The sequence below is a fragment of the Humulus lupulus genome, chromosome 6, assembly GCF_963169125.1.
Source record: "Humulus lupulus chromosome 6, drHumLupu1.1, whole genome shotgun sequence".
NCBI lineage: Eukaryota > Viridiplantae > Streptophyta > Magnoliopsida > Rosales > Cannabaceae > Humulus > Humulus lupulus.
In genome coordinates this window covers 27838270-27853052 of record NC_084798.1, presented here as the reverse complement: position 1 = coordinate 27853052, position 14783 = coordinate 27838270, and the positions used below count along the sequence as shown (strand labels likewise).

At 31.2% G+C, this 14783-nt stretch overlaps 1 long non-coding RNA gene across 1 annotated transcript; it reads right to left on the bottom strand.

Moving 5' to 3' along the window:
* Window positions 1–1011: 1011 nt before the first annotated feature.
* Window positions 1012–1708, bottom strand: LOC133783928 (uncharacterized). The gene is made up of 2 exons (XR_009871031.1): window positions 1530–1708; window positions 1012–1239 (listed from the first exon to the last, which is right to left on the bottom strand). It is a non-coding gene; the product is annotated as an uncharacterized LOC133783928 (long non-coding RNA).
* Window positions 1709–14783: the final 13075 nt, after the last annotated feature.

Below are 14783 nucleotides of genomic sequence, written 5' to 3'. Positions count from 1 at the left end.
ATGTGTGAAAAAAATGAAAAAAAAAATAGAATGAGAAAAGAATAAGCACAAAAATGAAAAAAAAAATATGAAAAAAAAACAAAAGAAATGATGAATGAAAAAAAAATAGATGAATAAATAAGAATGAAAATAAGAAGAACAAAAATAATGAAAAAATGAAAAGGAAAAAAATATGAATGAAAAAATTGGTAGAAAAAAAGGAAAGAAGAAAAAAAATGAAAAAAAAACTCATATGTGTGAAAAAAGAAAAAAAAATGGAAGGAGAAAATAATAAATATAAAAATGAAGAAAAAATAGAATGAAAAAAAATTGAAAAATATGAAGAAAAAAAAATACAAATGAAAGAAAAAAAATAGATAAATGAATAAAAATGAAAAAAAGAAGAAGAAGAATGAAAAAATAGAAAGAAAAAAATTGGTAGAAAAAAAAAAGAAAAAGGAAAAAATGGAAGAAAAAACAAGTAAGGAAAAAAAAATGATGGAAAAAAAAATTACTTTCAAAATAAAAAAAAAAAACATAACTATGATAAAAAAATGTGACATTTCCATATTTTAGTTAGCTACTAATTGTGTTTATCATATTTTAATTTTTTCTTTAATAAATTTCTCATATAAATTAAGAAAAGTATAACTCCCATATTTTCGCACATTAATAGTATAAAAGCTATATTTTTAAAAGATTCCATAAAAAAAATGACAAAAAGATAGAATCAATTAGATTAAATATTTGAATATGCAATAATTAACTAAAAAATAGAATGAATTTTTAGTTTGGGCCCAACTTCCTATTTATTTGCAATGGAGATGATTGTTTTTCTTTCCCAGGTGGACGTGACTATATTTAGCTGTACTTGATTAGTCCTCCCAAGTATTGAGTGCTGCCCCTTGGGTTCGCTTTGCCCTGCCCCATTTATAATTAAGCCGACCAGAATATATAATTAAGTAGACTAAGAGAAGTAGTCTTGCACCAAAATGTATTAAACTTGACAACTAATTGTTAACGATAAACAGATATAAAATCACCTGCTTTCTTATTAAAAAATAAACAGTAGATGTACTAGAAAAAAGCGTAGACTTAATATCTGCAACATCATTATTGACTTTTTTTTTTATTCAAAATTCAAACTGGTGCCGTATCAAATAGAATATCCAGGACTAGGTGCATCAATTGGTGATGGCGGTGGCGGTGGCGGTGGCCGAGGGCCATGTCTTCTCAATATCCACGAAATCACTTGATCATCTGCAAATTTGTTCGGTAAAATCAACAAACTATATATATGGTTATAATAATCATGGCACTATATATATACAAGAAATAATAATGATCATGAGCAACCACAAATTCTCTTTATCATAAATATACATGCATAAAAAGTAAAGTCTTACTTGTAGATAGTACTTGTATAAAATATGTGTTTCAGAATGAAAAAAAAAACTAAATCAGTATATCTACTGCTTTTATTTTAAGGAAAAAAAACTTATAGGATATAATTTATTAGGTATTAACTAGTTTTACTAACACTAACACACCTGTAGGGACGAAGGAGTTTGGTGCCAAAGAGATATTGGCTGATACAAATACAAGGAGGAAAGAGAGTAACATACAACTATGGATCCAAAACAACTTCATTTTTTACTTATTGTTGCTAATTGTGATTTCCCTCTCTACTTCTCATCTTATTTATATAGTATATTAGCACCTTGGAAAATCTTGTGAAACTTCAAGTTGATTATTCATTTTAAGAATATTAAACTTTGAAACCGTGCTGTTTACGAGAGAAATAAATGAAAACGAGCTATATATATCTGTCTCTGATTTTTCTACTCTAAAAAATAAATGTATTTTCGTTTAATTTGAAAAGAATATATGAAATATACGTATACATGTCTTTATATTTATTATTTGAGAAATTTGTGAAAATAACCTCTTTTTTAATGTGATTTTATATTCTAACTTACTTTTTGATAATTCTTTGCAATATGACGTCGGTCTAAAATTCGATTAATTATCTAAAATCTTCGACCAATTGTTTAATTTTTTCGATCACCTGTCTAAATTTTTTACTATTGTTGTCTAAATTATGAGAGATAATTTTGTAAAGAATTATTAAAACTAAACTAAAGTACAAAATAACTTTAAAAAATAGTTTATTTTGACCAAAAACACTAATTTTTATTTGAAATTCACCAAATGAAAAGAACTCATCAGGAGGACCATCCAGGCACGACTTCACTCTGTCTCCTTTTTCTTCGACTCTTTCGGTGTAGTGTTTAGATTGACTAAAGACCTCAGCTTGGGACGGACTATGTAAATAATTTAGAGTAATAAAAAGGAAGAAAAACGTACTTGTTGTAAAGTTGGTGAAAACTATATAGATGGTAATTCCTTGTAACTCAACTCTTTATTGTTGGATCAACATATGGATTAGTTAACCTCACTGTATAAATATATATATATATACATGTATTAAAAATGATTAGTATGATATATCTATATTCCATGATTACTCTCATTAGCCATATATAGATCTCTTATAGTACGTAAGCTGCCTTACAAACACTACAAAAGACTTTGCGCCGGCAAAAATTACGCCCTACAAACACTACAAAAAACGGGACTTTTGCGCCGGCAAAACCTAGGTAGTTTTTGCCGACGCAATTTTGCCGGCGGCAAAGGACCGCGACGTACCTCCGTCGCTAATTTCACTTTTGCCGACGCAAATGTAATGCGCTAACAATGGTATCTTTTGGCGACGAAAAAATACGCCGGGAAAAATAAGGATGCGCTGGCAAAATTTTTTGTCACGTTGTTGTGGAAAACACTTTTAGCGACGCAAAAATGCGCCAGCAAAAGTTGGCTCTTTTAGTGGCGCATTTTTGCGCCGGGAAAGGTGTATATATGCAGTGAGGATTGAAACTTTTGCCGACGTAATTTTGCGCCGGTAAAAGTATTTTTTAAATAATAATTTTGATTAAATTACTAATTTTATTTTCAATATATTAATATTAATTAATAATTTTTTATTTTAATATATTAATAATTATTTATTTTTTTAGTAATATTATTTAGTTAGAAATAAAATTAAAATTAAAATTTTCTAAATAAATAAAAATTACAACTATTAATATTTATTGTCTCCACCAAACATGAAAATTTAAAATAGTTTAGCAAAATAAATGTCTCATAAATTAAACTTTAAATAAATTAAAAAAAAAACTTATGCAAATGAGTACTGCCCGCCTCATCATCCCCGCCCCCGTCAGCATCATTGTCCTTGTCCAGATCCTGGTCTGGTAAGTCAACTGTAAAACTAGGAGCCAATTCACCAACCTGCTTCAACAAAGCACTTAGCAGGAGATCTTGATGCCGTTGACGACCCTCAAGTTTGGTATTATGCTTTTTTAGGTTCTGATTTTCTAGCATAATGTCCTCAGTTCGCTGCAAAAGGCTGTCCATTTCAGGTGGCAATTGCCCGGACATTTGAGAAGTTGACGAAGATGCTGCCCTCTTTGCGCCAATTGCCTTCAACCTAGGCAACCCCCCAAACCCTTTCTTATAACGCGAGCGGGGTCCAAGGACATCCGTGACAATATCCATATCAGGCGGGAACTGATCGTCAACATTATCGCCGACACAAGAAGCAGCAGATGATACAGGGGCCGTACTCTGCGATGCTCGGTCATCTCAGTCTGCACAATAAAAAGCACGTATCTTGAATTCCAATATAACATTATTTGAAAACCTAACTTATAAATTTTTAATATAACAACATATAAAATATAACTTTATTATCTATCTGCCAACATCCTATCATTAATGACTGCAGACCAGTAATTGAAAAAGAATGTAATTAATTTTGTTCCTGTATCAGGGAGCAAGTGGGCTAAAGTAAATTTGGTCATGAAAATCCATATCTAAATCAAAATCATGAAGATGTTGTTGATATATACAGTAAGTGCAGTTAATTCCATTAATGGGGAATTTACGTCTCTAAACATATACATCAACTATATTTGCATGTTTTTTATTTAGATATGGATTTTCATGACCAAATTTACTTTAGCCCACAAGCTCCTTGATACGGGGACAACATTAGTTACATTCTTTTTTTATCTTGGTCCACAATCATTAATCATAAAAATATTGGCACATAGATTATAAAGATTTCATTGTTAAAAATTTAATTAATAATTAATAAATAATTACTAATTGACAACAACCAATTAATAATTAATATTTATTAATTATTTACTAAACTTTTTTAGAGTTAAATGATCATAAATTAGTTAAGGTTATGCAACTTACATGTTTTGTCACCGCTGCATCACTAATCCACTTATCCTTCTTCTTGTGGAGGTGCTCGAATGTGTCGATCATGCTCGGGAGCTCGCCAGTAGATGGGTCCATCCAAAAAAGCAAATTATTTAAACATTGTGACATTTATAATATTTTCGTAAATGTAAGGATATAGGTTATTATAATTTACGTGATCATAAACATGGGCAACGATGGATTTGGAACCGTGTCCTCTTGGTATGGTCATTTTTGCTCGAGCTTCTTTATTTTTCTTCGATATACGCTTCAAGCAGAAAACAGTACTCATTAATCTAGATTGTAATTTTATAATTAAAAATTAATGCAAAATCTACGGCATACCTGATGAGAATCAGAAGCCCAAAAATCACATAGAATTGCCCAATCAGAAGAAATAATCGACACAAAAGGTTTTGACTTCGCTCTCTCATTGTCCACCTCTCCTCCAACATCTACCCAATGTTTCTTCATCGTGTAGCGCCAATCAGTCAGATGTTTTTGCATTTGTCTTACCATGGCATCGTTGATTACTGGATTGTCTTCTGGATAAATGAATTTTTCCTAAAATCACAATTAAATTTGGAATTTGTTAAAATATTATGAAGATAGACAAAATATTTAATAGTGAGTTATTAAAGGTTTAAAAAATGCTTACAAATAGCCTCTTTCGAATAACTTGGATATCAGCTGGTTTTACTTGTTCCCAAGCTAGTGCAGTTGGGGGTACGGTGCTACGCAAATAACGAGCCATGGAATTGTTGAACCACTTGCCGTACGTTTGAATAGCTTTTCCAGTTTGTTCATCAAACTCTACTTTCAAATGACTAACTTTTTTGGTGACCAGCTCCTTCTCGATATTGGCACCGTAATAAGCTCCCCTGCCTCTCTTGGAACCACCACCTGTGTCATTACTTGGTTCGGCCATTCTACATTAAAATATTCATTAATTAACTAATTCAAATTATGTATGTCTGTTGTTTTTTGTTATAAAATTAACATTTATTCATTATGATATTTCCAAACCTACCCTATTTCGACCTAGTGGATCCCTTGGAGATAGTAAGGATTCATGTACTTCTCCTCATTTTTTTAAAATGTTTCTCAAACATTTTTAAAAAATGAGGAGCAGTACATGAATACATTGGCTATCCCCAAGGCATCCACTAGGTGCATCACTATTATTTTTTGTTATAAAATTAATATTTTATTACTTATTGTCTTTCCCAACTTACCCTATTCCGACCTAGTGGATCCCTTGGAGATAGTAAGCAGTCATGTAGTCATTCTCATTTCTTCAAGATGTTTCTCAAACATCTTGAAAAAATGAGAACCACTACATGAATACATTAATTATCCCCAAGGCATCTACTAGGTGCATCACTATTGTTTTTTGTTATAAAATTAACATTTTATTACTTATTGTCTTTCCTAACCTACCATATTCCGACCTAGTAAATCCCTTGGAGATAGTAAGCAGACATGTGCGACTACCCATTTTTTCAAAATATTTCATCAAATATCTTGAAAAAATGAGTACCAGTACATGAATACATTGACTATCCCCAAGGCATCCGATAGGTGCGTGTGTACCTATATCTGATACTATCATTAATTAATGATAATAAATAAAGTTTTCATTGAATTAAATAAAAAGTTACATACACTTGTTTAAATTACATATCACTATCCTCATCATCACTAACTACAACATCATTACGAACATCACTATCACTATCACTATCGACTAGAACATTATCGTCATCCTCATCGTCTTCATACTCGGCCAACGTGTCGTCTTCAAATTCAACTTCATCATCGACAACAAATTCATCTGAACCTTCGCCAACCAAATCATCGACGTTGTACACTTCAGTGGCATTGACATCAACCCGATCATACTGAATATTATCAAAAATTGGAAGTTCTACCCACAACTGAAATGAAGAAGAATTAACTTCTTGCAATATTGGTATATCATTTGTGGTCTCAGTATCATCAACATCGGAATTTGAGAAATCTCATACATTCCTCGGAATGTATTCATTAACGAGCCTCCAATCATCCCCATTTTTCACATCTCGAAGATAATACACCAACTTTGCTTGAGATGCGAGAACGAAAGGATCATCTTTATAACATTCTTCCTTCACATATACGCTCGTAAAATTGGATTCCACTTTAATTCTACTTGTATTAAACCATCGACACTTGAATAGGACAACACTGTAACCCATCAAGTAGGACAATTCAATTACTTCTTCCAAAACTCCATAATAGTTCACTCCTTCCTCACTTGGCACCATTACACCGCAATTTTGTGTTTTAAGCTTCATATCACGACCACGAGTCACAAATTTCACACCATTCACTATCATCCCTGGATATGAGTACACGGTGCCACTTGATTTGATTGCGAGAGCATACAATTCATTATTCACTTCAGTAGATGTTGACTCATGCAAATCGTTCACCTATCAACATTAACATTGAAAGTTAGTTTTGGATTGATTAAGTGGGGTTTCGGAAAACAATTGACTAATATACATACTCTTTCTTTGAACCACTGAGGAAAATCAGTTTCTTGTTGAACTTCATGATTCGAGCCCCCCCGTCTTCTTAATTCATCCATATGCTCACTACAAATAGACAACAATATTATGATTTTGGCATTTACTCGGTATATAAACCAAACATCATTATTGAAAAAAGACTAGAAAACACACCTAAGGTACTCCTTAATTTCAGCACAATTGTTCAAGATATACCACTCAGCCTTTTGCTTTAATTGCGAATTGAGGAGCATACTTGATTTCTTACCAAATGGACGACCAACAGCCTTATAAATAGAATATTCCCGATTTGGTTGGGATTTAGCGCGATCGTCATTCCTCTCAGGTCGATTGAATCGAGTCTCAACCCCCCGAAGGTACATTGAGCAAAAGGTTAAGGCCTCGTTCACCACGCAAGCTTCTGCGATTGAACCTTCCGGACGTGCACGATTTCTTACATACTGTTTATAAACTACCATCGAACGTTCAATGGGATACATCCACCTAAAGTGCACGGGACCGCCGAGAATTGCCTCTTTCGGAAGATGCAAAACCAAATGCACCATAATGTCGAAAAATGCTGGAGGAAATATCATTTCCAACTTGCATAAAATGGTGATAATTTCTGTCTCCATCTTCTCAAGGTCTTTCACATTCAAAGTCCGTGCACAAAGTTTTTTGAAAAAACCGCACAACTCAATAATTGGCTTCCGAACTTCAGGAACCAAAAACGACCTAATTGCGGCGGGCAACAACTGCTGAAACAACACGTGGCAATCGTGTGATTTCAGCCCAGTTATCTTGCCATCATTGACATTGACATTCTTCGAAAGGTTTGCAGCAAAACCGTCTGGGAATTCAACTGACTTCACAAATTCACAGAAAACTCGACGCTCCGGGACACTAAGGGTGTAACTGGCATGCGGTTTCTTCCACTTGTTTCCCTCTTTGCGGAGGTGGAGTTTTTTCCTAATTTTCATGTCTGCTAGATCAAGTCTTGCCTTGTCAGTGTCTTTAGATTTTCCCTCTAAGTTCAACAAAGTTCCCAAGACACTGTCGCAAACATTCTTCTCAATGTGCTTTACGTCCAAGTTATGCCTCAACAATAACTCCTTCCAATAATCAAGCTCGAAAAATATGCTCTTCTTCGACCAATTAAGTTCAATCGGAGCCCTTTTGCGTTTCACACCACCAAATTCTTTGTGTTTCCCAGGATGTCTAATCAGAAAATTCTCTAATTGCTTCAACACATCATCACCGGAGTAATCTTTCAGTGGTGGCCTGAGTTCCTTGTTACCATCGAATAGTGCTCGTTTGCTCCTCCATTCATGATCCATATCAAGAAACCTCCTATGGCCAATGTATGCAATTTTACTTCTAATCCCTATAGAGGGAGTTTCTTCATTGCATGTGGGACACGCCTTGTACCCTTTTGTGCTCCACCCAGACATCATAGCATAAGCTGGGTAGTCGTTAATGGTCCACAAGATTGATGCACGCATATTGAACAAGGTACTATTGTATGCATCTCGTGTCTCGACACCATTCACCCATAACTCCTTCAACTCGTCAAGAAAAGGTCTCATATAGACATCGATATCTTTTCCAGGTGAAGAAGGACCTGGAATTAGAATAGACAACATTAATGACTGTGGTTTCATGCACTTCCACAACGGCAAGTTGTATGGGACAAGTATCACAGGCCACATGCTGTAAAAGTTGCTCATGTTCCCAAAAGGATTGAAACCATCTGTAGCCAACCCAAGCCTAACATTTCGAGGTTCGGCTGCGAAAGATAGGTACAACTCATCAAGGTGCTTCCACGGCTTACTGTCAGCGGGATGCCTCATCACACCATCTTCCCTTGGCCTTTTAGAATAGTGCCATCTCATATCCTCTGCAGTATATCTGGAACTGTACAGCCTTTTCAATCTCGGCATCAACGGAAAGTACCGCATGACCTTATGGGCCACTTTCTTCTCGTTCCCACGATTATCTTGCCAACGACACTCACCACAAACCGGACAGAATTCCAAATTCACATTCTCCTTCCAAAATAGTGCACAGCCATGCTTGCAAGCATCGATGGACTCATATCCCAATCCAATGCTCCGCAACTTTGCCTTTGCCTCATAGTTAGACTTAGGTAAAATTGTTCCGTCAGGCATAGCGTCGACTAACAATTCCAGCAAACCATCAAAGTAATGATTGCTGAACTTGTTAATAACTTTCAGATGCATCAACTTCACCAAGAAGTTCAACGCGGAATACTTTCGGCAACCCGGGTACAGTTCACTTGACATCTCCTTAAATAAATTGTCATACTTGTCGCGATGTTGAGGATCATCTTAGGGAGGATCATTATAGTTTCCAGTGGGAACGTCATCTTCAGCGTAAACATCCTCCAGGATATCCGCTTTCTCATCTCTATCATGATCTCGTACCACAGCTGGTGGCGACGACAGCACCTCTCCATGGTAATGCCACACTTTGTAGGACTGTACGATGCCATTGTTGAATAAATGCATCGAAATTGCTTTCATAGGCTGGAACTTAACATTCCCACATTTCTTGCACGAACAGCGAACCAAACCCCGATCGTTCAACTGATTTTTGGCGATATCGAAGAACTCCTTAACACCATTTCTATACTCCAGAGACCAACGATTCCTCGCACTCATCCAGCTCCTGTCGCTTGCCATCTTTAAGCGAAATAATTAAGAAAATATTAATAATTGTCTTAAAATGAGGGAAATTATAGTCAAAGTATTTCATGACTGCTTGTCTCCCTAATTATCACTAACTGATAATAATATCCTATCTCTGGCAAAAATAATTATTTATAGGGATATTTGCGGCTAAATTACTCAAACTTACAACTTACTAACACTTAAATGACACGTGGCACCACATGATTGGTACACATTATTATTATTATTTTAAATAATTTTTCATAAAAGAAATCATTTTATATTTTTCATTTTCTTTAAAAAAATCCAATTTATTGTTTTTCAATTTAAAAGTAACAAAAAATAATATCAAATTTGTTGCTTTTAATCAATTATTTAAGATTAAGTAAAAAAAATATTTAATCTTAAATTATTGCTTGGATTTTAAACAAAATCACTTAATCTTTAATTGAAAAAAAGTAGACAAAATGATAAATAGGAAGATTTTAATAATAATAATAATAATAAATTAAAAAATTTGAGGATATTAACTGTTGACGCCGTTTTTCGTCAACAGATAAAAGAAGAGAGCACGTAAACAATTAAAGATAATGGCCAAAAGAAATAAACGAATCAAACACACGGTTTTTTACGTGGTTCAGCAGTTAAATCTGCCTAGTCCACGAGTCTCTGTTATTAATCTCAAGATTATCTCTGAACAATTCTTTAGCATGAATTCTCCAGAGTTTTCTCTCAAGGATCAGAATTTCGGTCCTTTACAATGGTGCATGGCTTCTCTATTTATAGAGAAGGATGCAGAATACTATCCCACATATTTTGGGTAGTTACTCTTTTGTGAATAAAATAAATGGCTTTAAATGCCTTTAATCAGATAAAAAAGGAAACGTCCCTGAAGACCAGGGAATGCATAACTGACTAAATAATATCCCACGATTCTTGGGGATTTACATCAATAAATGAGGATTACATCTCATGTTTACAATACTTGTAGATATTCAACGTGGTTATAGCGTATCTCCAAGGCTTCAGCATCTCAGGTTTCATGTCATTGTGCGAGCCACTGACATCTCCCGAGCTAACATTGCTTTCGAGATAGTACATCGAGCTCAAGACCCATGCTCCGAAGTTCCTGAAGATGAAGGTGTTCTCGGAGCTACCTTTCGAGATCGAGATCATTTCGAGGTCACCGCATTCGAGATCATATATCATACTTTGCATGCTCGATTTACAATCCTAGATCATACTCTAATCCTCACGAGACCATTTATTGCGAACTCAGCTTTCGAGGTCATATTTACCATGGCTCGAAATCTGGGTATAACATTAACAATAAAAAATTAAATTAAAAAAAAAATGTATTTTTCATACTTAATCTTAAATTGAAAAAAAATTCGATTTTTTTATTAAAAAAATGTAAATTTTATTTTTTTGTTAAATTGAAAAATAAATTAAAAATTATTTTAAGAATAATAACAATGTGGACAAATCATGTAGTGTCACGTGTCCTTTGACTAGTCAACTTTAACGTTTACTTATTTATTACTTTTATTTTAAAATTAATTTAATTATACATTAATTTCATTTTGTAATTTTTTATTAAATTCTTCAATTTGTATTGGATTAATTACTTAATCAATAACAATTTTATTATATTTATATTTTACTTAATTATATTTTATTAAATCATTTATATTTTTAACTTTTTTTAATTACAAAACATCTAATATTAATGTTAAAATTAATTATTATGATTGGTAATTTTATTTTATTTAAATTATAGTTAAAAATTATTTTTTTGATGAATTTTTAATTATATTTAAATTTTTATTTAATTAATTATTAAACTTTTATTAATTTTACTAACTCTAACAAAATTTGGGCAGCATAACAACAATATTTCAAACTATCCCAAAAATTGAAAAGCCTACAAATTAAACACATATATACCCAGAATATTCCCAGATCATAAAAAACATATATATACATTAACAAATACATCAATTTACATATATACAAATATTTAATCACAAAAAAACATATACCAAAACTGATTTTTTTATTAATACAAAAAAAATTATTAAATACATATTTACAAAAATATCACATTTAATATAAAACAATTTAAAAATATAAACATACATTATTAATCTGGTTTGTTTAAGTTCATACTTTAACTAAAATACATATATCGCAAAATACAATATAATAAATATTAACAAGCAAAATTAAACAAATACATATAACACATTAAAATAAAAGAAAATACATATTCAAATCTGTTTTTTAAATTTTACAAAAAAAATTAATAAATATAAAAAACATATATTATAAAAGTAACTTAAATATAGTTGTTACTAAGAGAAACAAATACATATAAAGCATTAAAATAAAAATTAATGTTAACGGCTATATTTTTTGTAATTAATGTTAATTTTCCTAAGACTAACAAAATTTGGGCAGCATAACAGCTATATTTTAAACTATCCCAAAATTTTATAAAACCTGTAAACTACACACATAATATTACTAAATCAATATACAGAATATTCCCAGAGCATGCACAACATAAATGCATATTTACTTAAAATTTCTAAAATATTTTAAAATTTGATTTTTAATTGCTAAAATTTAATCTTATTATAATACCAAATCTAATCTCATAATCTTAAGATTAATCGAATACTAATTAAATTAATTTCTAATTATGATATTATATTAGATCATCTAATGTAATGATTTTTACTATACTATCATGCACAACATAAAATTTGATTTTTTCTTGTACATCTTTTTCTAAAATTTAAAACCGAAAATAAAAATAAAAATAAAACAAAAAACAAAAATTAAATCATATATAAACATAAATAAATAAATAAAATAAAAATAAATAAATAAGAAAATACAAAACAGAAAAAAAAAACATAAATATAAATATAACCATATACATTTTTCGGTTTAAATATATATATATTACTTTAAATATATAATATATATTAGTTTAAATATATAATATATATATCAGATTATATAATATAATATATATATCAAATTATATATAATATATAAAATATATATCAGTTTATATATAATATATATATATCAGTTTATATATATAATATATAACATATATAAATATATATATCGGTATATATTTGTGCAGCGTGGTGGTCCGGTGGTGGCGCGGTGGTCCGGTCGGCAAGGTGTAGCGGAGTGGTCCCGTCGGCGGCAGCGTCCTAAAACTGAGAAAAAAAAATGAAATGAGAAGAAAATTTATGGGCAAAACAAACAAAAAAATAAAACAACTTACCATTGAGAGAGATGGAGCCGTTGAAGAAGAGAGTGTCTGAAAAAAAAAATGAGAGAAGAGAGGGAAAAATGAGAGAAATGAGAGAAACTGAAAAAAAAAATGGAGAAGAAGACTCAGGCGGCTGTGATATAATGTTATGACTTTTGTCGGCGCGTTTCGTTGCGCTGGCAAAAGTGTATCAGAGAAACCCTAGTTCAAAACGACGCCGTTTTAATAAGCATACTTTTGTCGGCGCAACGAAACGCGTCTGCAAAAGTCTGGCCACCTACCTCCTTGAAAACGTGCACATCATTAAATCCACGTTCACTTTTGCCGGCGTGTTAGGTGAATTGCGCCGGCAAAAGTCCCTTCGTAATTAATTATTAAACTTTTGCCGACGCATTTGGTGAATTGCGCCGGCAAAAGTCACCTTTGCGCCGGCAAAAATGCCGTTTCTTGTAGTGAAATATTGTCAATTGAAGGCTTGTTGAATTGATATATATATATCTTCTATATAATAAGTGTGTAGATAACGAAAATTCTTGATTTTAACAGTTTTTACTTTTTTAATGTCAACTTTAACGGAATATTCTTATATTTAACAGTAGTTTGTAAACACTTAAACTTAAATAAAAAAAATTAAAATAATATATTTTACAATGATAATTATTTAAAAATAATAAATAATTAAACAAATTAAAATATGATATTTTTGAGATATTTTATAATGATAATTATTTTAAAATAATAAAATCATACGTTATATAACTTAAATAAAATTTAAGTAAATTTAAACTCACTTATTATAATAATATCGTATTAAACATATAATATAATCTACTGTGAATTAGCAACAAATTGTTATTTATAAAAAAACTAGCAAGAAACTTAAATTTAAAATACACGTATAATATTTAATATTACATTAAATATATAATATATAATATTTGGTTGTTACTCCCAAATTCAATAAATAGAACAAATATAAACTTAAACAAAAATTAATAAATTATTTAATTAAAATAAGATATTTATTTCAAAATTTATATAACATTAATATAAATTTAATAAAAATAATTAATAAATTTTATAAATAAAACTAAGCAAACGTGCATATTGCATATTGTTTGTATCTCGTATATATAAATATACTAGGAGAAGAGTTATATAATAGGAAAAAAATAGTCGTATATATAAAGAACTAACTGACAATAATAAAAATGATTTAATAATAATATATATTTGTTGACTAGTTTGACTCGTTTTATAATCTTTTTTTTTTTAATTTGGTATAATATTATTAGTTCATATCATTTTATATATACTACTTAAATTTTATTGATTTTGTGTGACTCATCGATCAATAATAAGTTTCGAGATTAGAGGTCATTTGGAAATTATTGTTGACATGTTTTAAAATACTATTTTTCCTTGATGTCTCTATTCAACAATATTTTAAAATGTCAAAATAACTGTTTAGTTTGATTTTTATATCATAATAGTAATTACTTTTGATATGGAATTATGTGTCTTACTAAATTCCCCACTCTATGCTATGTATCATTTCATTCTCCAACACTCTAACACTTTCTCTAGGTGGGGCATATGGAATCTTGGATATCTTGTTACACTTTCAAAAAATATATAACTACAAGAAAAATACTTTTTAGTAGTGACGAAAAGTCGCCGCTAATAATGCTATTATTAGCGGCGAAAAAGCATATTCGCCACTAATAACCTCGGATAAATTTTTTTAATTAAAAATATTATTAGCGACGACACATGTCACCGCTAATAAATTAAAAATATCCTAAAAAAATGTGGGAGATTTCCCACCAACCTGAATATATAAGACTATTAACGGCGACACGTGTCGCCGCTAATAGTCATCACGTCAATTATAAGTAATATCTGCGGCGACTATTAGCGGCGATACGTGTCGCC